This window comes from Hyla sarda, chromosome 2, assembly GCF_029499605.1.
Source record: "Hyla sarda isolate aHylSar1 chromosome 2, aHylSar1.hap1, whole genome shotgun sequence".
NCBI lineage: Eukaryota > Metazoa > Chordata > Amphibia > Anura > Hylidae > Hyla > Hyla sarda.
Window position 1 is genome coordinate 357688881 of NC_079190.1, and position 27838 is coordinate 357716718.

The 27838-nt window shown below is 43.5% G+C and overlaps 1 long non-coding RNA gene across 1 annotated transcript in view; it reads left to right on the plus strand.

Moving 5' to 3' along the window:
• LOC130356585 (uncharacterized) overlaps positions 1–26777 on the plus strand; it is a 125846-nt gene extending 99069 nt beyond the window's left edge. The window contains exon 3 of the long non-coding RNA XR_008888926.1: positions 26643–26777. This is a non-coding gene — a long non-coding RNA (uncharacterized LOC130356585). The remainder of the gene's footprint in view (positions 1–26642) is intronic.
• The last annotated feature ends 1061 nt before the right edge of the window (positions 26778–27838 follow it).

Sequence of the window (27838 nt, forward strand, 5' to 3'; positions counted from 1 at the left end):
CCCAATAAAAATGAAAAACTTCTGGTACGCCACTGTTTTCAAAATGAAGCCTCCAGCTGTTGCAAAACAACAACTCCCAGTATTGCCGGACAGCCGTTGACTGCTCAAGCATACTGGGAGTTTTGCAACAGCTGGAAGCACCCTGTTTGGGAATCACTGGCGTAGAATACCCCTATGTCCACCCCTATGCAAATCCCTAATTCAGGCCTCAAATGCACATGGCACTCTCACTTTGGAGCCCTGTCGTATTTCAAGGCAACAGTTTAGGGCCACATATGGGGTATCGCCGTACTCGGGAGAAATTGCCTAACAAATTTTGGGGGCTTTTTCTCCTTTCACCTCTTATGAAAAGGTGAAGTTGGGGTATACAACAGCATGTTAGTGTAAAAAAAATGTTTTTTACACTAACATGCTGGTGTTGCCCTATACTTTTCATTTTGACAAGAGGTAAAAGGGAAAACAGCCCCCCAAAATTTGTAATGCAATTTCTCCTGACTACGGAGATACCCCATATGTGGGCATAAAGTGCTCTGGGGGCGCACAAAAAGGCCCAGAAGGGAGAGTGCACCATGTACATTTGAATTGATTTGCACAGGGGTGGCTGATTGTTACAGCGGTTTTGACAAACGCAAAAAAAACAAAACCCCACATGTGACCCCATTTAGGAAACTACACCCCTCACGGAATGTAATGAGGGGTGCAGTGAGAATTTACACCCCACTGGTGTCTGACAGATCTTTGGAACAGTGGGCTGTGCAAATAAAAAAATGTGTACAGTCCACTGTTCCAATGATCTGACAGACACCAGTGGGGGGTAAATGCTCACTGTACCCCTTGTTACGTTCCTCAAGGGGTCTAGTTTCCAAAATGCAAAAGTCGTGGAACCCCTGTGGGGTATTAAGGCTCACTTTATTCCTTGTTACGATCCTCAAGGGGTCTAGTTTCCAAAATGGTAGGCTATGTGGGTATTTTTTGCTGTCCTGGCACCATAGGGGCTTCCTAAATGCGACATGCCCTCGACATTGCTCTCAAAAAGCCAAATATAACTCCTCCTCTTCTGAGCATTGTAGTTCGCCCGTAGTGCACTTCAGGTCAACTTATGGGGTACCTCCATACTCAGAAGAGATGGGGTAACAAATTTTGGGGGGTATTTTCCGCTATTAACCCTTGCAAAAATGTGAAATTTGGGGGGAAACACACATTTTTGTGAAATTTTTTTTACATTTTTTTACATATGCAAAAGTCGTGAAACACCTGTGTGGTATTAAGGCTCACTTTATTCCTTGTTACGTTCCTCAAGGGGTCTAGTTTCCAAAATGGTATGCCATGTGGTTTTTTTTTCCTGTTCTGGCACCATAGGGGCATCCTAAATGCAACATGCCCCCCAAAAACCATTTCAGAAAAACGTACTCTCCAAAATCCCCTTGTCGCTCCTTTGCTTCTGAGCTCTCTACTGCGCCCGCCGAACACTTTACATAGACAAATGAGGTATGTCCTTACTCGAGAGAAATTGGGCTACAAATAGAAGTATAAATTTTCTCCTTTTATCCCTTGTAAAAATTCAAAAATTGGGTCTACAAGAACATGCGAGTGTAAAAAATGAAGATTGTGAATTTTCTCCTTCACTTTGCTGCTATTCCTGTGAAGCACCTAAAGGGTTGAAATGCCGACTGAATGTCATTTTGAATACTTTAGGGGGTGCAGTTTTTATATTGGCGTCATTTGTGGGGTATTTCTAAGATGAAGACCCTTCAAATCCACTTCAAACCTGAACTGGTCCCTGAAAAATTGTGATTTTGGAAATTTTGTGAAAAATTGGAAAATTGCTGCTGAACTTTGAAGCCCTCTGGTGTCTTCCAAAAGTAAAAACTTGTCAATTTTATGATGCAAACATAAAGTGGACATATTGTATATGTGAATAAAAAAAAATATTTGGAATATCCATTTTCTTACAAGCAGAGAGTTTCAAAGTTAGAAAAATGCTAAATTTTCAAATTTTTCATCAAATTTTGGGATTTTTCACCAAGAAAGGATGCAAGCTACGAAATTTTTTTACCACTATGTTAAAGTAGAATATGTCACGAAAAAACCTTCTCGGAATCAAAATGATAACTAAAAGCATTCCAGAGTTATTAATGTTTAAAATGACAGTGGTCAGATGTGCAAAAAATGGCCGGGTCCTAAGGTGTAAAATGGCTGGGTCCTTAAGGGGTTAACCACACCCAGGAGCAAAGAGGCATCATCCCAGCAACCAAAACAAACAACACGGCTAGAAATCATTATCCCTATGGGTTCTGGCAGAACCAGTCATCACAGTATGAGGGGCCACCAGACCCTTACAAATCTTAGAGGGTCGAGAGACAGACGGACCATCGATCTCCTCTATCGTGTCCTCATCCTCAATATCACACCATTCTTTGGTGTCATCTCGCTCAATATTATCCTCATCACAATCCTCAGACACAGGTTCAACATGAACAATTTTAGCTGGCTTCTTAGAACTCCCTGAAGATACATTAGTTGATACAACAGGCATATCAATTCCCCCCAGAGACAAATTGGCAGGTTTACATTTTTGGGAATCGGAAAATACCTATGCGCCCAAGTGGCTGCCATGATGACAACTTGGACGCCGACGCTTGGCACAGGTACTGATGAAATGAGTATCCTCTCCACAATAGAAACACAGGCCATTGACATACTGGAATCTTTTACGCTTTTCTGGAGTAGATATGGAGCCAAGCTGCATGGGTTCCTCCTCAGACATCGGTTGATGATTGGAAACAGAAGAGGAGACAGGCAAAAATGGAGAGACAGTGGAGGAACAACATTCTCGTCTACGTTCACGCAAACGTCTATCCAAATGTACTGCTAAAGTCATAGCTTGGTCTAAGGTGTCAGAAGAGGGATAGGTCCCCAGCATGTCCTTTACGATGTCAAATAACCTCAGTTTGAACTGGCAAATCAAAGCTGGGGTGTTCCATTGGGAAGCCACACACCACTTCCTAAAATCTGCACAATATTCCTCAATATTCGTCTACGTCCCTGTTTTAACCCCTTAAGGACCCAGGACTTATGGGGACGTCCCCGCACTCTGGGCTTTAAGGACGTCCCCGTACGTTCTGGCGTTTTCCGGTCCCTGCCGCGTGCCGGGCAGAGATCGGAATAGGATGCCTGCTGAAATGCTTCAGCAGGCATCCAGGGCAAACGCCGAGGGGTGCCATGTCGGCCCCCCATGTCGGCGATAGTCGCAAATCGCGAGGGAAATCGCCCCTGCGATCTGTGGCGATACCGGGCTGATCTGGTCTCTGGGACCTGGCCGCCCGGTAATTGTGCATGATCCCGGTTGTCACAGACAGCCAGGACCATGCTGGAGGCTAGGAGCGGGGTGGCAAGCCTGCCACCTCCTCCTATCCCCTGCGATCCGTCGGTTAGCTAACCGACTAATTGCAGGGGGGGGGCGGTTACTTCTTCCCTCCCTGCCCTGCACCTGGAAGTCCGGAGAGAACGGTAGGCGGGGGACGGGGGAGTGCTGGGGCCCGGCCCCGGTACTTACCTTGTCCCTGAAGACCCGGATCCCATCCGCGGAGACGGCGGCGGTGGCGACAGGTGAGTGGATCTTCGCCAGCGTTGCGGAACCTTTGCAGCAGCCCAGACCGCTGTAAATCGATCTGGACTGCTCCATCTGGTCCCCTTACACTGCAACTCCCAGCATGCCCAGACAGCCCTTGGCGTCTGGGCATGCTGGGAGTTGCAGTTTTGCAACATCTGGAGGTCCACAGTTTGGAGACCACTGTGCCCTTCCAGATGTTGCAAAACTACACATCCTCAGCATGCCCTTACTGTTCAGGTATGCTGGAAGTTGTAGTTCTGTAACATCTGGCCCTTCAGATGTTGCAGAACTACAACTCCCAGCATGCCTGGACAGTTTTGGCAAACTGGGAGTTGTAGTTTTGCAACATCTGGAAGGGCACAGATTGGTAACACTGTATTAGTGGTCTGCAAACTGTAGTCCTCCAGATGGTTCTAAAGATGTTGCCGAATTACTACTTCCAGTAGTGGTTTTGCAACAACTGGAGGCACACTGGTTGGGAAACATTGTCTGTTTCCAAACTCAGTGTTTCCCAACCCGTGTGCCTCCAGCTGTTGCAAAACTATAACTACCAGCATGCAGTGATAGACTGTGCATGACGGGAGTTGTAGTTTTGCAACAGCTGGAGGTCCCCCCCCCTGTGAATGTACAGGGTACATTCATATGGGCAGGGGGCTTACAGTGAGTATCAGGCTGCAAGTTTGCAATGCAGCAAATTTTGCGCAGCAGCTCAATCTCGCAGCGGGAAACTCACTGTAATCCCCCGCCCGTGTGACTGTACCCTAAAAACACTACACTACACTAACACATAATAAAATGAAAAGTAAAAAAAACACTACATATACACATACGCCTACACAGCCCCCGCCCCCAATAAAAATGAAAAACGTCTGGTACGCCTCTGTTTCCAAAATGGAGACTCCAGCTGTTGCAAAACAACAACTCCCAGTATTGACGGACAGCCGTTGACTGTCCAAGCATGCTGGGAGTTTTGCAACAGCTGGAAGAACCCTGTTTGGGAATCACTGGCGTAGAATACCCCAATGTCCACCCCAATGCAAATCCCTAATTCAGGCTCCAAATGCACATGGCGCTCTCTCACTTCGGAGCCCTGTCGTATTTCAAGGCAACAGTTTAGGGCCACATATGGGGTATCGCCGTACTCGGGAGAAATTGCCTAACAAATTTTGGGGGGCTTTTTCTCCTTTCACCCCTTATGAAAAGGTGAAGTTGGGGTCTACACCAGTATGTTAGTGTAAAAAAAAAAATTTTTTTACACTAACATGCTGGTGTTGCCCTATACTTTTCATTTTGACAAGAGGTAAAAGGGGAAAAAAAAGCCCCCTAAAATTTGTAATGCAATTTCTCCCGACTGTCTGACAGATCTTTGGAACAGTGGGCTGTTCAAATTAAGAATTTTGTACAGCCCACTGTTTCAAAGATCTGAAAGACACCAGTGGGGGGTAAATGCTCACTGTACCCCTTGTTACGTTCCTCAAGGGGTCTAGTTTCCAAAATGGTATGCCATGTGGGGGTTATTTTGCTGTCCTGGCACCATTGGGGCTTCCTAAATGCGACATGCCCCCCGAGCAAAATTTGCTCTCAAAAAGCCAAATATGACTTCTTCTCTTCTGAGCATTGTAGTTCGCCCGTAGTGCACTTCAGGTCAACTTATGGGGTACCTCCATACTCAGAAGAGATCAGGTTACAAAGTTTGGGGGCTATTTTCTGCTATTAACCTTTGTAAAAAAAGTGAAATTTGGGGGGGAAGCACACATTTTAGTGAAATTTTTTTTTTTACGTATGCAAAAGTCGTGAAAGGCTCACTTTATTCTTTGTTACGTTCCTCAAGGGGTCTAGTTTCCAAAATAGTATGCCATGTGAGTTTTTTTTTTTACTGTCCTGGCACCATAGGGGCTTCCTAAATGTGACATGCCCCCGAGCAAAATTTGCTCTCAAAAAGCCAAATATGACTCCTCCTCTTCTGAGCATTGTAGTTCGCCCGTAGTGCACTTCAGGTCAACTTATGGGGTACCTCCATACTCAGAAAAGATGGGGTTACAAATTTTGGGGGCTATTTTCTGCTATTAACCCTTGCAAAAATGTGAAATTTGGGGGGAAACATACATTTTAGTGAAATTTTATTTTTATTTTTTTACATATGCAAAAGTCGTGAAACACCTGTGTGGTATTAAGGCTCACTTAATTCCTTGTTACATTCCTCAAGGGGTCTAGTTTCCAAAATGGTATGGCATGTAGTTTTTTTGTTTGCTGTTCTGGCACCATAGGGGCTTCCTAAATGCAACATGCCCCCCAAAAACCATTTCAGAAAAATGTACTCTCCAAAATCCCCTTGTCGCTCATTCGCTTCTGAGCCCTCTACTGCGCCCGTCGAACACTTTACATAGACTTATGAGGTATGTGCTTACTCCAGAGAAATTGGGCTACAAATATAAGTATACATTTTCTCCTTTTACCCCTTGTAAAAATTCAAAAATTGGGTCTACAAGAACATGCGAGTGTAAAAAATGAAGATTGTGAATTTTCTCCTTCACTTTGCTGCTATTCCTGTGAAACACCTGAAGGGTTAAAACGCTGACTGAATGTAATTTTGAATACTTTGTGGGGTGCAGTTTTTATAATGGGGTCATTTGTGGGGTATTTCTAAGATGAAGACCCTTCAAATCCACTTAAAACCTTAACTGGTCCCTTAAAAATAGTGAGTTTGGAAATTTTGTGGAAAATTGCTGTTGAACTTTGAAGCCCTCTGGTGTTTTCCAAAAGTAAAAACACGTCAATTTTATGATGCAAACATAAAGAAGACATATTGTATATGTGAATAAAAAAAATATTTGGAATATCCATTTTCCTTACAAGCAGAGAGCTTCAAAGTTAGAAAAATGCAAAATTTTCGAATTTTTCATCAAATTTTGGGATTTTTCACCAAGAAAGGATGCAAGTTACCACAAAATTTTACCACTATGTTAAAGTAGAATATATCACAAAAAAACTTTCTCAAAATCAGAATGATAACTAAAAGCATTCCAGAGTTATTAATGTTTAAAGTGACAGTGGTCAGATGTGCAAAAAATGCCCGGGTCCTAAGGTGTAAAATGGCTGGGTCCTTAAGGGGTTAATGCACGCAACTGAGACTCAGCATACGCAGCTCGGTCATGTTCGGCATACAGAAGACCCAAATCAGCAAACAGAGAGTCCACAGAGGACAACTCAGGGGCATCATGATCAAGAGAAAATATCCACTGTTGGGGACCTCCTTGCAAAAGAGACATAATAATACTAACTTTTTTGGGCCTCAGTACCAGACAAATGGGGTCTTAACCGAAAGTATAGCTTGCAACTTTCACAAAAGGTTTTAAAAGCTTTTCGGTTCCCTGAAAAACACTCAGGAAGACTAACCTGAAGTTCCAAAGGTGCTGAAAGAGAAGTAGGAACAATTGAGTGTGAAGACTCAAGCTCCAAGATTCTGGACAACAACCTCTGATTCAGCTGCTCCTGATGTTCAAGCCTCTCAGTCTAGTCCTGGTTTATTCTAGACTCGGATTGAAACGACTTGGTGATGTACCTAAATCCTGGACCAACTGAGTTAGGTTCTGCATCTGACTAACAAGAGCTGTCATGGGGTCCCTGACTAACAACAAAACAGGTGCAGTAGTTGGGCTTATAATAATGTAACGTCCGGGCAGGGAAGGAATGCACACTATTCTCTCCCACCACCCTGTCCCTGCCTACTTACATACCTGCCCTAGAAGACAGGTCCATAACCATGGTGACAGTCCCTTCCTAAATAAGTGAGGGACAGTCAAAAAGCCAAAACTGAAAAAAGGTTGGGAAAGGCTGAAGGTACACGACTAACAGAAAACAAACCTAAACACACACATACAAAAATACGTAGTGAGAGGGCCGAGTCTAAACCTGGAGAACATGAAGTACAGTAACAGAGTATCAAAGGGAAGTCAAAAGCCAAGCCAAGAGTCACAAAACCAGAATAAACAGAATGAGCTAGAGATAGCTAGATAAGTTACTAAGAACTATCACAAACAGAATCTGAAATGGACCTCCTTGTATATGTCTGAGCTGCAACCAGGAGCACTCTAATTGGCTCAGCAAGCTAAACCACACCCAGGAGCACAGAGGTGTCATCCCAGCAACCAAAACAAACAACAGGGCTCGAAATCATTAACCCTATGGGTTCAGGCAAAACCATTCATCACAAATATACTGCATTTTAATGCATTTTTACCATTGAAGGGGTTATCCACCATAAGGTGATTTTAGTATGTACCTCTAAGACAGTAATAGCCATGCTTAAGAAGGGTCTACAGTGATGGGGATAAATGGCTATGTTGTGAGATTTCCATAAAGCTATGGCTATCTTTTTGTGAATTAATTGTTCCCTGTTGGAGTTTGTTTAATCAAACTACAAATCCCATAATTCCTTGTTGGTAAGTGTGATGTCACTTTTCCCCATCCCACACATCAGTCACCGCACCCATTAAAACACACCTGGGATCCTTTCAATGCAATAGACCAGTGTTTTCTGACCAGAGTGCCTCCAGCTGTAGCAAAACTACAATTCTTGCATAATGATATTCTTTCCACCCAGCGGTCGCTCCACCCATTGAAGCAAAGACAGGCTTCCTCTGATCATTTGACTAGTGATGTAATTTCTCAGGCTGCACGGCAACCTGGAAAAACCTAAGATGACACTCATTTTGTATGCTGTCAAAAATAAATATTGGGGCAAAATTCACATGAGAATTATTAGACCACCATGAAACACAGGTAAATAGGCTATATTATGAACCACAACTAACTTTACAGCCCCTGTAGCAAAGTCAAATAAAAACAAAATCCTAGAATACCCCTTTAAAGGGGTTCTCCGGTGCTGAAATATCTTATCCCCTATCCAAAGGATAGGGGATAAGATGCCTGATCGCGGGAGTCCCGCCGCTGGGGACCCCCAGGGTCATGCACGCGGCACCCCGTTTGTAATCAGTCCCTGGGGCGTGTTCGCTCCGGGTCTGAGTACGGGCAACTACAGGGCGGGCGGCGTGTGACGTCACGCCTGCGCCGTCGTGTGACGTCACGCTCCGCCCCTCAATGCAAGCCTACGGGAGGGGGCGTGACAGCTATCATGCCCCCTCCAGTAGACTTGCATTGAGGGGCGGAGCGTGACGTCACACGCCGGCGCAGGAGTGACATCACACGCCGCCCGCCCAGTAGTCACCGGTAATCAGTCCCGGAGCGAACACGCTCCGGGGACTGGTTACAAATGGCGGGACTCCCGCGATCAAGCATCTTATCCCCTATCCTTTGGATAGGGGATAAGATGTTTAAGCACCGGAGAACGCCTTTAATGGATGCAGTTTTGCTACGCAGTTATTGAGCGCATGATCTTTACTCGTATGTAAACGTCCAGACCCCCTGGTTCTAAATCCACAAGGACGCTCATACCAGGTGAGTACTGGTTACTGGACTATTGTTTGTTTTCTTGTACAGTCTTACTCAGGCCGATCATCAATAGTATTCGTAAGAAGTTTTTTCATAGTACTGAACAGGACATGCATTTGAAAGATGGAAAATTTTAAAATTATTCATTAAAAAACTTTTAAAATATATATATATATAAAAGCCTCTCCCCAAATAATAGTTTATATCACTCCCCTTTTAAATGTATTTGATATTAACATGTTCATAAATGTCCAAATTATTAAAATATAATGTTTATGATCCTGTGTGGTGAATGGTGTAAATGTGAAGAACTACCAAACACTAAAGAACAAAAATGAGCCCTCATAAAGTCCTGTATATGGAAAAATGTAATAGTTATAGAGGTCAGAATAGGGCAATTTAAAGAATGCATATATATATATATATATATATATATATATATATATATATATATATATATTTTTTTTAAATAGTACAATAGTACAATAATAGATTAGCATGTACATAGAATTGTTTTGTTTTAATTGTATTGACCCACAGAATGAAGATAGATAGATAAATAAATAGATGTTTGTTTGTTTTGCTGTACAGTTTATGGTATTATGAAAGGTATCATTGCAAAGTACAAATGATCCGACAAAAATCATGCCCTGATATAGCTCTGTGAATGGAAAAATAAAAGAGTTATGAAAGGTGAGGAAGGAAAAAAAGGAAAATGTAAAAGCCAAAAAGGGCTGTGTCTTAAAAAGGTTAACAGGTGAAAATTAGAGATAAGCGAATTGAAGCTGACAAACCCGAATTTCATGAAAAATTTGATTCCCAACAAATGCGAATATCGCTGCAATTCTATCGTGCAAATCGCTTAATTAAACTCCTTTTACTATTTTTTTTTAGCGTACAGTAGCACATTTTTCTGTGCCTCATAAGTGCATACCACATACGTACATCTAAGTGGTGTACTATTTTGTTCCTGTTAAAGTCTCAAGGGCCTAGATACTGTGAAAGGCCAGGCAAAAGTACTCACCGGCTGGTGTACACTAGAGATGAGCGAATCGAAGTTGAAAAACCCGAATTCGTTACGAATTTCATGAAAAATTTGATTTGCAACGAATACGAATATCACCGCGATTCTATCGCGCAAATCGCTTCATTAAACTCCATTTTACAGCGTTCCAGGCTATTGGAGACCTAAGATGGCGGATCCACATGTGAGTACATGGGGCAGGGGATTATGGGAGGGCGGGAAACAGCGGCGGGAATGAAGGTAGGCGGGCTGACCCTGAATCACATGATGTGATGTCACAGGCCCTATATAATTGGCGGCCATATTGCCTCTCTTCATTTCATCTATGCACTCAGATGGAGAGGACGGGACTGCGTGTGTGTGAATAGCTCATTCCACAGCGTTACACTGCAACTGCTAGTCACATCAGCATTAGGGAAAGGCAGGAGTGCAGAGTGCTTTGCTGTTACACTGAGAAGGATCATTGATAGCTAAACCTCCTATTCACGTTATTGAGCATTGCAGCAGAGAGGGGCAGATAGCTGTCAGCTGCCTCATACATATCTCCCAGCTGCCTGAACTTTGTGAAGCATCTTATCTCCTAATTTTTCAGCCCAATTGAGTTTATTTTTATTTGCTTCACAAATCTTCTGCTGCTCAGAATTGTGTGACAGAGTGCAATTTAGGGTTTAATCCCTGGATTTTTTTTTGTGGTGCTGCACTGTTGGGTCCTGCTGCTGTTCAGAAATACATGATTGTTCAGTGGACTGTAGTGCATTTGTACCATTTTGTACCTGTTAATCTGTCAAGGGGCTGGCTACATACTGTGCAAGCCCAAGCAATACTATTCACCGGCTGTTTTTTTTATTTATTTTTTAATAGTTTTTTCTGCGTATAGTTACGCATATATAACTGTCCTCATCAGTACATACCGCATAGGTACATGCAAGTATTGTACCATTTAGTACCTGTTAAGCTGTCAAGGTGCTCCATACCGTCAAAGTCCAAACAATAGTATCCACCGGCTGGTGTTTTACAAAAATACAGAGTTTTTTCTGCTTATAGTTAGGCATATTACTGCCCTCATCAGTGCATACCGCATAGGTACATCCAAGTATTGTACCATTTAGTACCTGTTAAGCTGTCAAGGTGCTCCATACCGTCAAGGTCCAAACAATAGTATCCACCGGCTGGTGTTTTACAAAAATACAGAGTTTTTTCTGCTAATAGGCATATTACTGCCCTCATCAGTGCATACCGCATAGGTACATCCAAGTATTGTACCATCTAGTAGCTGTTAATCTGTCAAGGGCGTACATATTGTTCATGGACAGCCGCAAGTAATCACCTGCTGCTGTTCTAGACAAATACTGTTTAAAGAGTAGTGTAGCGTATTGTAATACCCTCATAAACGCACTAAGTATGTCAGGCAGAGAAGTGCCAGGACGTGCACAGAGGAGTGGCAGAGGCCTAAATACTTCAGGCAGAGCTGACAGCAGACTTGGGGCGAGAGGCAGCAGGAATCGCAGCGAGAGGCCTGAGCTTCCGTTATCAGCCAGCGGTCGTGTCTCCACCAGCAACCCATCTGCCGTTGTGGATTGGTTAACACGCTCATCCACATCATCACAAGTGACATCTGACACCCCCAGTGTTGCAAATGTTCAGGGCCCTGAAGCAGACATTGTTGGGGAACTTGAGGAGGACATCAGTGACGTGCACACAACTGTTGATGATGATGAAGCTGATCGCAATTGGGAGCCGGGTGCAGAAGGGGCTTCATCATCATCAGGAGAAGAGAGTTACAGGTTGCCCTTGAGGCAGCAAGGCGGTAGCACGGTTAGCAGTCAGTGTGGTGGCAGTAGTGGAAATTCAGGAGCCAAACGTGCCCGGGGGAGACCACCTGCTTCGCGGCAGCCTATCTTTCCGGGAGGTAGTGGAACAGGGGTTCCTGGAGTTACTCGGCGGTGTGGAAGTTTTTCATAAGGCATCCGGAGGAGGTTCACGTAGCCACATGCAAGATCTGTCGGCAGAAGGTGAAGCGTGGCCAGGGTCCCAATGTTGGCACCACGCCCCTGTGTCAACACATGCTTCGCCACCATAAAGCGGCCTGGGAGAACCGTGGCTCTGATGTTGTGGTCCAGCCTGCTGCATCACCCAGTGGCCATCCGCTCCCTCCTTCATCCAGCCAAGGCTCCACCACCTCAGCCGAAGGGAGCTGTGTGTCAAACCCTCCTTCTGTCGCTTCTGCTTCTCCCGCTTTTAGTCAGCCATTCCGCCAATAATCCATCGGCGAAGCCATGTCCAAGAGACAACAGTATGCGCAGAAATTGAATGTGCTCCTGTCCAAGTTGCTGGTGTTGCAGTCCCTTCCTTTTCAAGTGGTGGACTCAGCCCCTTTCAGAGAATTGATGGCTTGTGCCGAGCCAAGGTGGAGAGTCCCAAGCCATCATTTCTTTGCGAAGAAGGCAGTACCAGCCCTGCATAAGTTTGTACAAGAGAAAGTGGGCCAGTCCTTGAGCCTGTCGGTGTGTTCAAAAGTGCACGGCAGCGCCGACGCGTGGAGCTCTAACTACGGCCAGGGACAATACTTGTCTTTTACGGCTCACTGGGTAAATGTGGTTCCTGCACAGCCACAACAGCAACTTGGACAGGTCACACCGCTTCCTCCTCCACGCTCTCGCTCCCAGGCAGTTGGTCCTGTTACAGTGTGCAACGCCACCTCCTCATCCTCCACTGTGTCCTCGGCCTACACTGCACGTCCAAATCTCGGTGGCCCTTCATCGTACCATGTGTGTAGGGCACGGCGGTGTCAAGCTGTTCTTCACATGGTTTGCCTTGGCGAACGGAGTCACACAGGGGAGGAACTGCTAAAGTTCATTCGTAAAGACATCCGAGTATGGCTTACTCCATGAAATCTGGAAATGGGAACTATGGTGACCGACAATGGGAAGAACATTGTGTCCGGGCTGCAACAAGGAAGTGTGAAACATGCGCCCTGCATGGCACATGTGTTGAATCTGGTTGTGAAACACTTCCTCAAGTCTTCACCCCATTTGCAAAACATCCTGAAAACGGCAAGGAAACTGTGCATGCACTTCAGTCACTCGTACACCGCCAAGCACACCTTCCTTGAGCTGCAGCGTCAGAACGGTATCCCACAACATAGTCTTATTTGTGACGTTGCCACACGTTGGAATTCCACCCTCCATACGTTGGACAGACTATACGAACAAAGAAAAGCCATCACCGATTTCTTGATGATCCAAGCCGATAGGAGTACTCCCCTGTGTAATTTCAATGTGAACCAGTGGCAGCTCATACGTGACACCTGCCGTTTGCTGAGGCCCTTTGAGGAAGCCACATTACGCCATGAACGATGTAATTCCACTCCTACCTTTCCTACAACAAATGATTGAAACCATGGCTGGTCATGGCAATGGAGACGTTGCGCCTATATCTCAAAGCTACATGAGCCCTGTGGGGGCTGAACTGGAGGAGGAGGATGATGAGGGGCAGAGCGGAGCACAGTTTAGGTTGGATGAGATAGCCGGTGTTTCCAGTCTTCGGACAGGAGAGGAGGAGCAGGAGCAGCCAGAGGCCTGGAGGGTTATGAGGAAGTTGAGACCCAGACACACCGTGGCAGTATGCAGTGGAGATGGAGGCAGGTAGTCCCTCTGAGTCACTGGCGCAAATGGCACGATGCATGCTCAGTGACCCCCGAATTGTCAAAATTCGTCAGCGGGATGACTTCTGGATCTCCACCTTATTAGACCCTCGCTACCGTCCCAAAATGGGGGCCTTTTTAACACCCACTGAGAGGGAGGACAAATTGACCTACTACAGAGAGATTCTACGTACTCAGTTGGCTGATGCCTATCGGCCACATGGTCCATCCACTCACAGGTCTGACTCGGGGGGCCCTCTGCACTCACCTTCCACTGCCATGGCTGCTGGGGAGGGGAGGATGGGAGGAGCAGTACCAGCTCAATCATCAGCAGCCTGAGTCTACAGTCGCTGATGAGTAGCTTTCTTCAACCGCATAGTGAAGCAACTCATCAGCAGCAGGTAGACATAGAGCAGGACCTGAACCAGCAGGTGGTGGCATACCTTGACATGGCCATGCCAACAACCATTGAAGATCCGCTGGACTTCTGGGCAGCCAAACTTGATTTATGGCGACAACTAGCAGAGTTTACCCTGGAAAAGTTGTCCTGCCCGGCCAGTAGTGTGCCATCAGAGCGGGTGTTTAGTGCGGCCGGGCCATAGTCACCCCTAGGCGAACTCGTCTGTCCACCAAAAATGGGGAGAGACTGACGTTTGTCAAGGTGAATCAGGGATGGATCAGCCAGGATTTCCAGCCACCAATGCCAGATGCCTCAGAGTAGATTGACCATGCTGCTACACCAACATTTCCCAATTATGGTTGGTTATGAAACCCTCTTGGGTTATCAATTAGGATTATGAAACCCTCTTTGGTACTGCGATTGCCTGCTCCTGGCTCATCCTGTGTCTTTCAGGAACTACTTGCCTCACTGATGTTTCTGGCCTTGGGCCTTTAATTTTTGGATGTTTAGCAATAGCTAAATATATGCTTAATGCAAATGTCAACATTGATCTTTAAATGTAAGGGGTTATGAAACCCTCTTGGGTACTGCGAATGCCTGCTCCATACTCATTCTGTGTCATTCAGGAACTACTTGCCTGCCTGCCCTCAGGCCTTGGGCCTTCAATTTTTGGATGTTTAGCAGTAGCTAAATACATGCTTAATGCAAATTTCAACATTTATCTTTAAATGTAAGGGGTTGGTTATGAAACCCTCTTGGGTACTACGAATGACTGCTCCTGGCTCATCCTGTGTCTTTCAGGAACTACTTGCCTCACTGATGCTTCTGGCCTTGGGCCTTTAATTTTTGGATGTTTAACAATAGCTAAATATATGCTTAATGCAAATTTCAACATTGATCTTTAAATGTAAGGGGTTATGAAACCCTCTTGGGTACTGAGAATGCCTTCTCCATACTCATTCTGTGTCTTTCAGGAACTACTTGCCTCCCTGCCCTCAGGCCTTGGGCCTTCAATTTTTGAATGTTTAGCAGAAGCTAAATACACGCTTAATGCAAATTTCAACATTGATCTTTAAATGTAAGGGGATGGTTATGAAACTCTCTTGGGTACTGCGAATGACTGCTCCTGACTCATTCTGTGTCTTTCGGGAACTACTTGCCTCCCTGATGCCTCAGGCCTTGGGCCTTCAATTTTTGGATGTTTTGCAGTAGCTAAATACGTGCTTAATACAAAATTCAACATTGATCTTTAAATGTAAGAGGTTGGTTATGAAACCCTCTTGGGTACTGCGAATGACTGCTCCTGACTCATTCTGTGTCTTTCAGGAAATAAGTGCCTCCCTAATGCCTCAGGCCTTGGGCCCTACATTTTTGGAAGTTTAGCAGTAGCTAATACATGCTTAACCCCTTAAGGACCGGGGCTTTTTCCGTTTTTTCATTTTCAATTTTTCCTCCTTAACTTTAAAAAATCATAACTCTAAAATTTTCACCTAAAATTCTATATGATGGCTTTTTTTTTGCGCCACCAATTCTACTTTGTAATGACATCAGTTATTTTAACCAAAAATCTACGGAGAAACAGGAAAAAAAAATAATTGTGCGACAAAATTGAAAAAAAAATGCCATTTTGTAACTTTTAGGGGCTTCTGTTTCTACGTAGTAAATTTTTCAGTAAAAATGACACCTTATCTTTATTTTCTAGGTCCATTCGGTTAAAATGATACCCTACTTGTATAGGTTTGATTTTGTATTACTGCTGAAAAAAAATCATAAATACATGCAGGAAAATTTATACGTTTGAAATTGTCATTTTCTGAGCCCTATAACTTTTTTATTTTTCCATGTTTAGGGGGCTATGAGGGCAAATTTTTGGCCCGGTGATCTGAAGTTTTTGTCTGTTCTATTTGTGCATTGATCAGACTTTTTGATCGCTTTTTATTCATCTTTTCATGATATAAAAAGTTACCAAAAATACGCTATTTTGAACTTTGGAATTTTTTTTGCACGTACGCCATTGAACTTGCGGTTTAAAAAGCAGTATATTTTTATAATTCGGACATTTCTGCACGCGGCGATACCACATATGTTTATTTTTATTTACACTTTTTTTTTTATTCTTGGAAATGCCGGGTGATTCAAACTTTTATTAGGGGAAGGGATCATTAAAAGGGTTAGTGATTTTTTTACACTTTTCTTATACCATATTATAGCCCCTAGGGGGGGGGGGGCTATAACATTGCATGTACTGATCTTTAACAATGATTGATGCATCTCCTTGGGAATGCATCAATCAGTGTTTTTCAGTGGATCTCAGGCTTGAATCATTCAATCGGCGATCGGATTTCAGGAAGCAAGGTAAGAGACCTTACTCCTGAAGTATAGCTGTTCGGGATGCCACGATTTTACCGTGGCGATCCCGAACAGCTCCCTGAGCTAACCGGCACATTTTACTTTCACTTTTAGCCGGTTAATAGCGCGCGGCGCCACGAGCGCTATTAGCGGCGAGTCCCGGCTTCACTATGACACCGGGCCCGCCGTGATATGATGCGGGGTTACCGTGTAACCCCGCGTTATATCACGGAAGCGGGACCAAGGGCGTAAGTTTGCGCCCTTCTTAAGGGGTTAATGCTAATTTCAACAATGATGTTTAAATTCTCGGCGCTTTGCTAGGGCCTTCTCCTACCCCGCCGGGGCCAATCCGAGGACCTCACTAAACCATCCAATCTGTAGTAGAGACATGCGGTGTGTACAAAGGGCAAGGACTTAATGAACCCGAGCTTATGACCGGCGCTTAGTTGTGATTCTTCTTTCCTGGCAAATAATTGCAATCCCTGATCCCTATCGCGAAGGGGGTTCAGCGGGTTACCCGCACCTGTCGGTGAAAGATAGACACACGCTGGTCCGTTCAGTGTAGCGCGCATGCAGCCCCGGACATCTGAGGGCATAACACACCTGTTAATGCTCGATCTCGCGAGTGATCGTGCAATGTAAGGGGTTATTAAAGCCTCTTGGGAACTGCTGATGCCTACTCCTGACTGCTCTTGTGTCTTTCAGGAACTACTTGACTTCATGATGCTTCTGGGCTTGGGCCTTTAATTTTAGGATTTTTGAAATACATACATATATGCTTAATTTAAATTTCAACATTTATGGTGCAATGTATGGGGTTATTAAACACTCTTGGGTAGTGTTTTTTCAAATTTTCTGATAATTATCACAGTAATAAACTTGAATTTTCCACAATAATAACCATTACACCATTAAACGATTGTTGTGTGTGATTTTTTAAGTAAAATTTTCAAAAAAATACGCAGAAGGATGAACTCTGCTTCTTTATTTCATAAAAAAATATTTTATAGAAGAATGTCTTTTGGTGGTCCACCGTCCTGCATTATAGAGTCTTCTGGACTCTTGGATATGTGTTTGTTCTTAAACAAAGGTACAAAAACAAAAAATGGCCGGTCAGGGCTATGGAGACATTGCGCCTACGTCTTAAGGCCACATGAGCCCTGTGGGTGCTTGTGAGATTAGGTCCTTTGTACCCACACGGCTGGGTCCAGGACACAAATTTTAATTTTAATTTCAAATAAAAAAATCACACATTTCAATGGTCTCCTCATGCTGCAGACAACTCCAGGCTGCGTCATTCTGGTAATATATGGAGAGCCCTCGCTGTCCTAAATTTTCATTAACATTTTTCGTCAAAAAGGTTTTTCTTTTTTATTAGGGATTGTGAAGCTTCGGTGTGTACTCATGCATCAGCCAACTCCATCCTGTGTCATTCAGGCAATATATGGTTTACTGATGGCGCTGCTGGGTCTGGGTCTGGAAATTTCACATTTTCTCATAGGTAGCACCCGCTATCCATAAGTCTTCTTCATAAATTTCTACAATTGTGTTTTTTTGGAGGGATTGTGAAGCCCTAGTGTGTACTCATGCATCAGCCAACTCCAGGATGTGTCATTCATGCAACATACAGGTAGCATCCACTGTCCTAAATATTCTTAAAATTATTTTAAAAATGGTTGTTTTTTCTTTGGGATTCTGAAGCCCTGGTGTGTACTCAATGCTGCTTCTTGCTACACTCTGTCAGCCCATTGGTCCTGCGACAGTGTGCTACTCCGCACCCATCCTCCACTGTGTCTTAAGCCTCCACTGCCTGGACAAGTCTCAGTGGCCCTTCAGCATACCATGTGTGCAGATCACGGCTGTGTCACTCTGTTCTTCACATGGTTTGCCTTGGCGAGAAGTCTTGGAAACAATGGCCGATCAGGGCAATGGAGATGTTTCGCCTAAATCTCACGGCCACATGAGCCCTGTGGGGGCTTGTTGGATTTGGTCTTTCATACCCACACGCTGGGGTCCGGGACACGCAAAGGTTGTTTTAAATTTCAAATCAAATAATGATAGCGCTGCTGGGCCTGGGTCTGGGAATTTTACATTTTCTCATGGGTAGCACCCGCTATCCAAAATCTTTTTCAATAATTTCAAAAATTGTGGTGTTTTTTGGGAGGGATTGTGAAGCCCTGGTGTGTACTCGTGCATCAGCCAACTCCAGGCTGTGTCATTCAGGCAATATATGGGTTACTGATGCAGCTGTGGGGCCTGGGTCTGGTAATTTCAAATTTTCTCATAGGTAGCACCCGCTATCCAAAATCTTCAGTTTAAATTTCTTAATTCATCTTTTAATCTTAGGGATTGTGAAGGCCTAGTGCCTACTCATGCGGCTGGCAACTCCGGGCTGTGCCATTCATCCACTACATGGTCTCCTCATGCTGCCAACACCTCCATGCTGTGTCATTCAGCCACTATATGGTCTCCTCATGCTGCCTACACCTCCACGCTGTGTCATTCAGCCACTATATGGTGTCCTCATGCTTCAGCTTCATCCAAGCTGTGTCATTCAGCCACTATATGGTGTCCTCATGCTGCCAACACCTCCACACTGTGCCATTCAGCCACTATATGGTGTCCTCATGCTGCCAACACCTCCACACTGTGCCATTCAGCCACTATATGGTGTCCTCATGCTGCCAACACCTCCTTTCTGTGTCATTTAGCCACTATATGGTGTCCTCATGCTTCAGCCTCATCCAAGCTGTGTCATTCAGCCATCATATGGTATCCTCATGCTTCAGACAACTCCAGGCTGTGCAATTCAGCCACTATATGGTATCCTCATGCTGCCAACACCTCCACGCTGTGTCATTCAGCCACTATATGGTGTCCTCATGCTTCAGCTTCATCCAAGCTGTGTCATTAAGCCACTATATGGTGTCCTCATGCTGCCAACACCTCCACACTGTGCCATTCAGCCACTATATGGTGTCCTCATGCTGCCAACACCTCCACGCTGTGTCATTCAGCCACTATATGGTGTCCTCATGCTTCAGCTTCATCCAAGCTGTGTCATTCAGCCACTATATGGTGTCCTCATGCTGCCAACACCTCCACACTGTGCAATTCAGCCACTACATGGTTTCCTCATGCTGCCAACACCTCCATTCTGTGTCATTCAGCCACTATATGGTGTCCTCATACTTCAGCCTCATCCAAGCTGTGTCATTCAGCCACTATATGGTGTCCTCATTCTGCCAACACCTCCACGCTATGTTATTCAGTCACTGTATGGTCTCCTGACACTGATGCCACCACCAGGCTCTGTCATTGTGCTGCTGTGCGGCAGTGATTCTAAAAGCGATGCCGGTAATCTGCATGTTATTCTGAATAACAGTAATATTTCACTAACCCAGCACACTCCATATGCATTTTAGAACACAGCAAAGTGTTCTATACCCCTATAGAGGCTGTATGTAGGCTAGAAATAGCCTTTTTTAATATAGATTTGCCGCAAAAAAATTTGGATCGAAACAAACTTTTTCGAAAAATTTGACGAATCGGCCTAATTGAATTTTTGAAAAGTTTGCTCATCTCTAGTGTGCACCACTACTTTTTTAAGCGTACTGTACCACATTTTATTGCCCTCATAAGTGAATGCCACATTCATACATCTAAGTAGTGTACTATTTTGTACCTGTTTATCTGTCAAGGGCCTAGATACTGTGAAAGTCCAGGCAAAAGTACTCACTGGCTGGTGTTGTACTGAGATACTTATTTAAGTGTACTGTAGCGCATTACTAAAATACGTATTTTTAAGCGTACTGTAGCACATTTTTCAGCATTCCACATATCCCATACCAGTAGTGTACTATTTTGTACCTGTTAATCTTTCAAGGGCCTATATACTGTGAAAGGACAGCCAATAGTACACACCTGCTGCTGTTCTAAACAAATACTGTTTTAAGCATAGTGAAGCGTATTGTACTCCCCTCATATATGCAATTTCTCAAGCAGAGTAGTGCCAGGACATGCACAGTGGAGTGGCCTAAGTTCATCAGGCGCTGGCAGAGGTCACAGCAGAGTAGTGGCGTGTGGCAACAAGAGTCGCAGCGAGAGGTCTGAGCTCCCGGTGTCAGCTAGCAGTTGTGTCCCGACCAGCAACCCAGAAGCCATGATTGATTGGTTCACTGGGTCATCCACTTCATCCCAAGTGACATCCAACACCCCCAGTCAACAGCCAGTGGGTTCCTCAGACTTAACTCTCAGTTGACATGGCCCTAATGCTGTTGCTGCCACCTCAATGCTCTGTCATTGGGCTGCTCCATATGGTCTCCTCATGTTGATGCTGCCACCTCCAGGCTCTCTAATTGTGCTGCTCTATGGTCTCCTCATACTAATGCTACCACCTCCAGGCTCTCTCATTGTGCTGCTCTATGGTCTCCTCATACTAATGCTACCACCTCCAGGTTCTATCACTGTGCTGCCATGGATACTGCAAAACAAAATTAAGGTGCTGGTCCCCAGTTTCAAAAATTCCTCTGCATTAGGGTCACTTTCAGGACTCCTGATGCTACTGCTGCCACCTCCAGGCTTTCTCATTCAGCCATCATATGGTATCCTCATGCTTCAGACAACTCCAGGCTGTGCAATTCAGCCACTATATGGTATCCTCATGCTGCCACAAACTCCAGGCGGTGCCATTCAGCCCCTATATGGTCTCCTCATACTGATGCCACCTCCAGGCTCTGTCATTGTGCCGCCATGTGACATGTGACTCCTTGTTAATTTTGGTCCTTTGTAACCTCACGCCAGCGCCTGGGACACTAAAACTTGGGAGTGTCAGCTAAAATTTCAATTTAAAAATCTTAAATTTCAATGGTCTCCTCATGCTTCTGCAGACTTCAGGCTGTGAAATTCAGACACTATATGGTCTCCACAGGCTGCCACAAACTCCAGGCAGTCATCCAGCCACTATATGGTCTCTCCTTATGCTTCAGCCACCTCCAGGCTGTGCTATTCAGACACTATATGGTTAACTGATGCTGCTCGGCCTGGGTCTGGGCCTAAAAAATGTTATGATAGCGCTAGCTACCATAGATATTCAATTAAAATTTCAAAATTCATCTTTTAGTTTAAGGGATTGTGAAGCATAAGTGTCTACTCATGCTGTTGCCAGCTCAAGGCTGTGTCATTCAGCCACTATAGGGTCTCCTCATGCTGCCAACACCTCCACACTGTGTCATTTAGCCACTATATCAGGGATGCGCAACCTTTTGGTAGGGCCGTGCCCCCAAAAAATTTGGAAGTCACTTGGTGTGCCAGAATATGGGTGAGGATTTATTATGGGATTGGAATACTGTGGGTCGGGTTTGTGGGGATGTGGCTTGTCACAGAGTAAGTGTTTTTTTTTTCTGAATGTTTCCAATATATTGTCCTTGCTCTAAGAAACTTACAGTCAGGACAATACAAAGAGAGGGGATTGCCCTCAACAACCAAAAGTATTTGTTTTATACATACACTTATGGGGGAGCTGTGAATTACACACTTATGGGGAGCTTTAAATGAACACTGTTATGGGGAGCTGTGAATGACACACTTATGGGGGAGCTGTGAATAATACACTTATGGGGAAGCTGTGACTGACACACTTATGGGGGAGCAGTGAATGACACAGTTACGGAGGATCTGTGAATGAACACATTTTTGGGGATCTGTGAATGAACACTGTTATGGGGAGCTGTGAATGACACACTTATGGGGGAACTGTGAATAACACACTTTTGGGGGAGCTTTGAATTACACACTTATGGGGAGCTGTGAACTGTTATGGGGGAATCTGTAGATAACCCAGTTATGGGGATCTATAGATTGACAGAGACCATGGCCTGTCTCTGGGGCAGGAAAGCTGCTGTCAGAACCGGGAGCTGGGCTAAGTGTATTCCACAGAAACATCCAGACGACTTACTGGTCTGTAGCAGTGACCCCTGACCTCCTTCAGACACCTCACTTTGGCCGGTACAGAGCTCAAAACGATCCCCCTTCCCCCTCCATGCTGCCGACAGACAGCGGAGCACGGCAGCCGAAAGATGACAGGGGAGGAAATGAGAGAAAACTCTCTCTCTCTCTTAAATTGTTCCCAGAAATAACCGGGAAGGGAGGGATACTTCTTCCGTCTATAGCCAGATCTTTTAGCAGCCGCTTAAAGTGACAGTGTCCCGGGATTACCTGCAGGTCGGCACTCTCTCGTGTGCCACTCAAATGCATCCTGCGTACCATGAGTGCCACGCGTGCCAGGGGTTGACGACCCCTGCACTATATGGTCTCCTCATACTGATGCCACCCCCAGGCTCTGTCATTGTGCCACTCTGCGGCAGTGATTCAAATAGCGAAGCCTGTAATCTGCATGTTATTCTGAATAACAGTATTATTTCACTACCCCAGCACACTCCATATGAGTGTTAGAACAAAGCAAAGTGTTTGTTGAGGCTCTCTGTAGGCCAGAAATAGCTGTTTTTAATATAGATTTGCAGCAAATAAATTCGACCCGGAAAAAAAAATTCTGAAAATTCGGCAAATCACATTTTTCAAAAATGTGCTCATCTCTAGTGAAAATGTCAAAAATAAGCTTTAGTTGTTAGAACTGTGCTGCCAATACCTGCAATATAAAATCATAGTAATTAGATTTTATGCTGTATTTTTCCCCTGACCTTTAATATCCAATAAAAATGCAGAAAACAATAAAATGATGTGTCATACTGGGGTTCTTTGCCTACCAGAAGAAATTCTTGTAAGGTCCCAAGAACATATGCCATCCTTTAATAAACATAACTGTACCATTGTACACACAGGGCAGCATCCCCATTAAAACCTAAGAAGTCATTTATGAGTCCACCTATAACAAGAAAAGACTGTAGTGTTACCGACATGGCTCTAAAGTGATCCCTGCATTGGGTTTTCTCTTGCTGTAATTTTAAGCCTATTGTTGCTGTGGCACACCAGAGAATCATTTGCTTGCAATGTAATGACCAGAACACAGTGAAAGGTAGCCTATGCATTTTCTTATGTTCTCAAGGCTGAAAAAAAGCGTGGTTTGCATGTAATAGCCCATATGTTCCTGTCATCCTGTGTTATACCCCCCCCCCCCCTGCTATGTTGTAGGCTTTACACAATAAAAACTTCTTTCATCTATTGATTGTAAGAGCACTATCAATGGCCTATTGACTGGTGGTGAGTTCTCTTAAGGTCAAAATGTACATACCTGTTTGATCCAGGGAGCAGTGCCAGATGTTACCTCTCTTGTACACATTTAAAATCCATGCATTATCCTTTCATTTTAAGCCATTTTACACTAGCTGCTATAGAGTCCATGAACAGGGAAGACATACACATTGTATGGGCAGTCTGAATCTAAGAAAATATTCTTCTTTTCCACATTAAAAGCTATTTTACCAAAGTGAGGCAGCTATATTCCTCTGCTACAAGGGAATTAAAATGGGTGGCGGTGGATGTGATGGCATGACATAACTGTTAGAGCTTCATATTGTATATATTTGTATATTATTGTACATATATAGTAAGCCTTAGCTTTATCCCCAGTACCTTTAGGTAACTTGTCCCATCTTCAGGAGTGCAATGCAATTTTCTATCTAGAAATGAGCAGCCCGAGCCCAGCAAACCTTGTCACAGTCAGAACTTTGAGCAGTTTGCTTAACATTCTAACATTTGCCAAGCAATGACACTGTTATAGGAGAAGGGATGAGGAACACATGGTATTTTGGCCCCTGAATGCAGTATAGGATGAGGAACTAACAGTAAGATGTCAAGGTAGTCCTGCATACATTGCAGAAAAGCAGCAAGATCACATGACTACAGGTTAGTCATTGCTGCCATTTTGCTACATACAGCTCCCAGGCCAATCAGGAGACAGCATAGGGATGGATTTAAGAAACTGATAAAACCCTTTGCACTGCTTTGTGGTTGCCATCTTAGAGAAAAACTGTAGAACTTCTGATCCTTGACAGGATTCACAAATACAATACAAGGCAAGCTGAGCAAAGCATTATGCAGTGGGCTGACCTCAGGGAATTGTCACCTGCATTACTGTGTCCAGTCACTGCACTACAAATGCCAGTCGTGTGACTGCAGAACGAGACCATGAAAGCTATCACATTATAATTGAAAGCAAATTGAGCAAAGCACTGTGCAGTAGGCTGCACTGTCTTTAACATAAATCTGCATTAAAAGCACTGAGAGAGAACAATTAAAAGGCACTTTAGGCCAAGTTACTTGTATTTTCTGGCTTAAATCAAACATATAGCATGTGTAGCTAAGTTTAACATTAATACGCATTTCTAGCTTTCAGAGCGAACATGGAATAGGACTTTTACACTATGTCACTTATATTTTCTGGGTTTAACCAAATATAGAGCATTTTTAGCTGGGTTTAACAAACATTTCTAGCTGTGAGAGAAAATGTTGACTGAGCCTTTTATGCCATGTTATACATATATTCTGGTTTTAACCAAAAACACTTAAAAATTGTTTTTACAGTTTTGTTTATCTTGAAAACAAGACTCATTTCCTCACTTCATAAATGAGATTTTCCTGGATGTGCACAAAGCTTTAAGACAGGGTTAAACAGGTGTTTTGAAGCTTATTGCATTGCCGGTTGACGTAGAATCTGCTTTCTGTGAACTGTCCTTTTAAAAAGAATAAAAAATTCAGGGAGCTTGGTGAACCACTTTTTTAAAAAGCATGTTCAACTCTTATCATACCATGTTACACAAAACCTAACACAAGCATTTCTTCTCAATTACTGGCCTTATCTTGATCTTTGGTACATTAGGATATCCCGACAACACATTTTTGTTTTGGGTTAATGCACTCAAAATTACCATTATAGCAGGAGTATACTGGTAACATGGCATGATGGCTATGTTACCGAGTGGAACTGTAAAAGTAAATTAATTAATAACAGGTCAAGTCATATGAAACCCCCAGTTTTAGGCTAAAATATGACAAGTGCTAAAGAATAAAAACACTTAAACTATATAAGTAGGCAGTTATTACGATGTATATATGAACCTTTCTGTTGGCATACATTACAGGACGTTACTCTTGAACTATGTATTAATGGGCTTCCTAATTAAATATTAGTGTTGATAAGGTTATTACAAGGCGGCTGGAAATGATTGCTGCTCTCCACAACCTGCATTTTGATGAGCTGAAGCTACAGGGGCACATGCTTGGAATATCCCCCGCGGTTAATGAGAAGTTAAAACGTTCAAGTGTTCGGGAGCTTTGTACAGTAAATTGTTTACTGCTAATTTACATATAACATCCATGTTAACTCATAACAAGAGGGTTACATCATTAAGTATAAGGCATAAAAATAAAGGTTTTCTGAAGAGACAACACTTAAAGGGGTATTCCAGGCCAAAACTTTTTTATACATATCAACTGGCTCCGGAAAGTTAAACAGATTTGTAAATTACTTCTATTAAAAAATCTTAATCCTTCCAATAGTTATTAGCTTCTGAAGTTGAGTTGTTGTTTTCTGTCTAACTGCTCTCTGATGACTCACGTCCCGGGAGCTGTGCAGTTCCTATGGGGATATTCTCCCATCATGCAGAGCTCTCGGGACGGGACATCATCATTAAGCAGTTAGACAGAAAACTTCAGAAGCTAATAACTTTTGGAAGGATTAAAATTTTTTAATAGAAGTAATTTACAAATCTGTTTAACTTTCCGGAGCCAGTTGATATATATATATATATATATATATATATATATATATATATATATATATATATATATATAAATTTTTCCCTTGAATACTCCTTTAATCATATACGAGAGATTTATCAAAACATGTCCAGAGGAAAAGTTGCCCAGTTGCACATAGCAACCAATCAGATTGCTTCTATCCTTTTTCACAGGTCCCTTTAAAAATGAAAGAAGCAATCTGATTAGTTGCCATGGTCAACTGCACAACTCTTCCTCTGCACAGTTTTTGATAACTCTCCCCATAAACCATTTCTCCTTAGAGCAAACCTTGAATGGACAACAACAAAAAAAATAAAATAAATAAAATTAGTATAAACTCATTTTTTAAATTCTAATTTCTAATGTACAATCAAAAATTAAGTGCTGTTTTCTGTTTCACTTGCAGGATACACAATTTATTTAATACTGGGAGCAGAAGATTACTGTAAATTACCGTAGACAGTTACTTCCTCTGAGCTACTAGAGAAACACACAGATGTACAGGAAGTTATAGGGAGATTGAATAAAGGAAGAGAAAAAATAACCTGCATTACTTATCTTTATTTGCAATTTTCAGAACAAAGGATAAACCTTAATATTACTGCGAGTCTCCTTTGAGATTCTATGGGTGGACTCTAAGAGTGCTTTGCATATAAGAAATGTCCCAAACATTTTATAATTGACCAAATGTGATGATGGATATTGTATTAAGTACATCTTTTTCTTTGCACCTAACTAGGTAATAGTTATTCACTTAATAAAATTGTAGTAGTGATAGAAATGTAAACTACAAATGATAAGCACATGTAGTTGTTCCTCTTTAGGCACATCTGTTCACAAATTTGATGGGCACACTGGTGCGTGTAGTTGGGGTGCAGCAGTGCAGCCTCAGCGAGAGGTAGACAGCCTTTTACAAAAGCTGCTTTACAGAGAGGGTGACTGCCTGCTACAAAAGTTGTTTTGCAGTGAAGGAGACAGCCTGCAATGAAAGATATTTTGTAGACAAAGAAGCAGTCTGCTGCAAATGCTGCTTTGTAGAGAGGAAGACAGCCTAACACCAGAACTACTGTAAAGGACACAGTGGGAGAAATGAAGAAAGGGCCGGAAACTAGAGACCCCAATGTAGACAGATAAGCATGAGCAAATGGGAGAGTATTTGGAATGTGTCTCAGAATATTTTATTGATTGCCACTGCAATGAGGTAAAGCAGGCTGATGTTTTGCTTTTATATGAGTTCAGCATCCTTATCCATGTAAATTAAAAATCATCCACATGGACTCGAAGGAAAATGATTCACCGGGGGTGTTTTTATGCTGCTGCTAGTGTCTATGAATAGCAGCATTGATGGCCTCTGAGCTGTCAGGACACAAGTGATAGTCAGTATACAAACAGCATCATGGGGGCTAGGGCCAGATATATCTATAGACACAATACATTTTTGCCGAGAAATGCTTGTGAGGGGCGGGGAACCTGGTAGCCACTAAATTTTGGAGTGAAAGAAGAACACTCAATAAGCTACTGGAGTAAGGCACCAATTGGTGTAAGAAGATACTTTCACTTATATTCTAGCACATTTACATTGAACATCATATTTGCTACAAT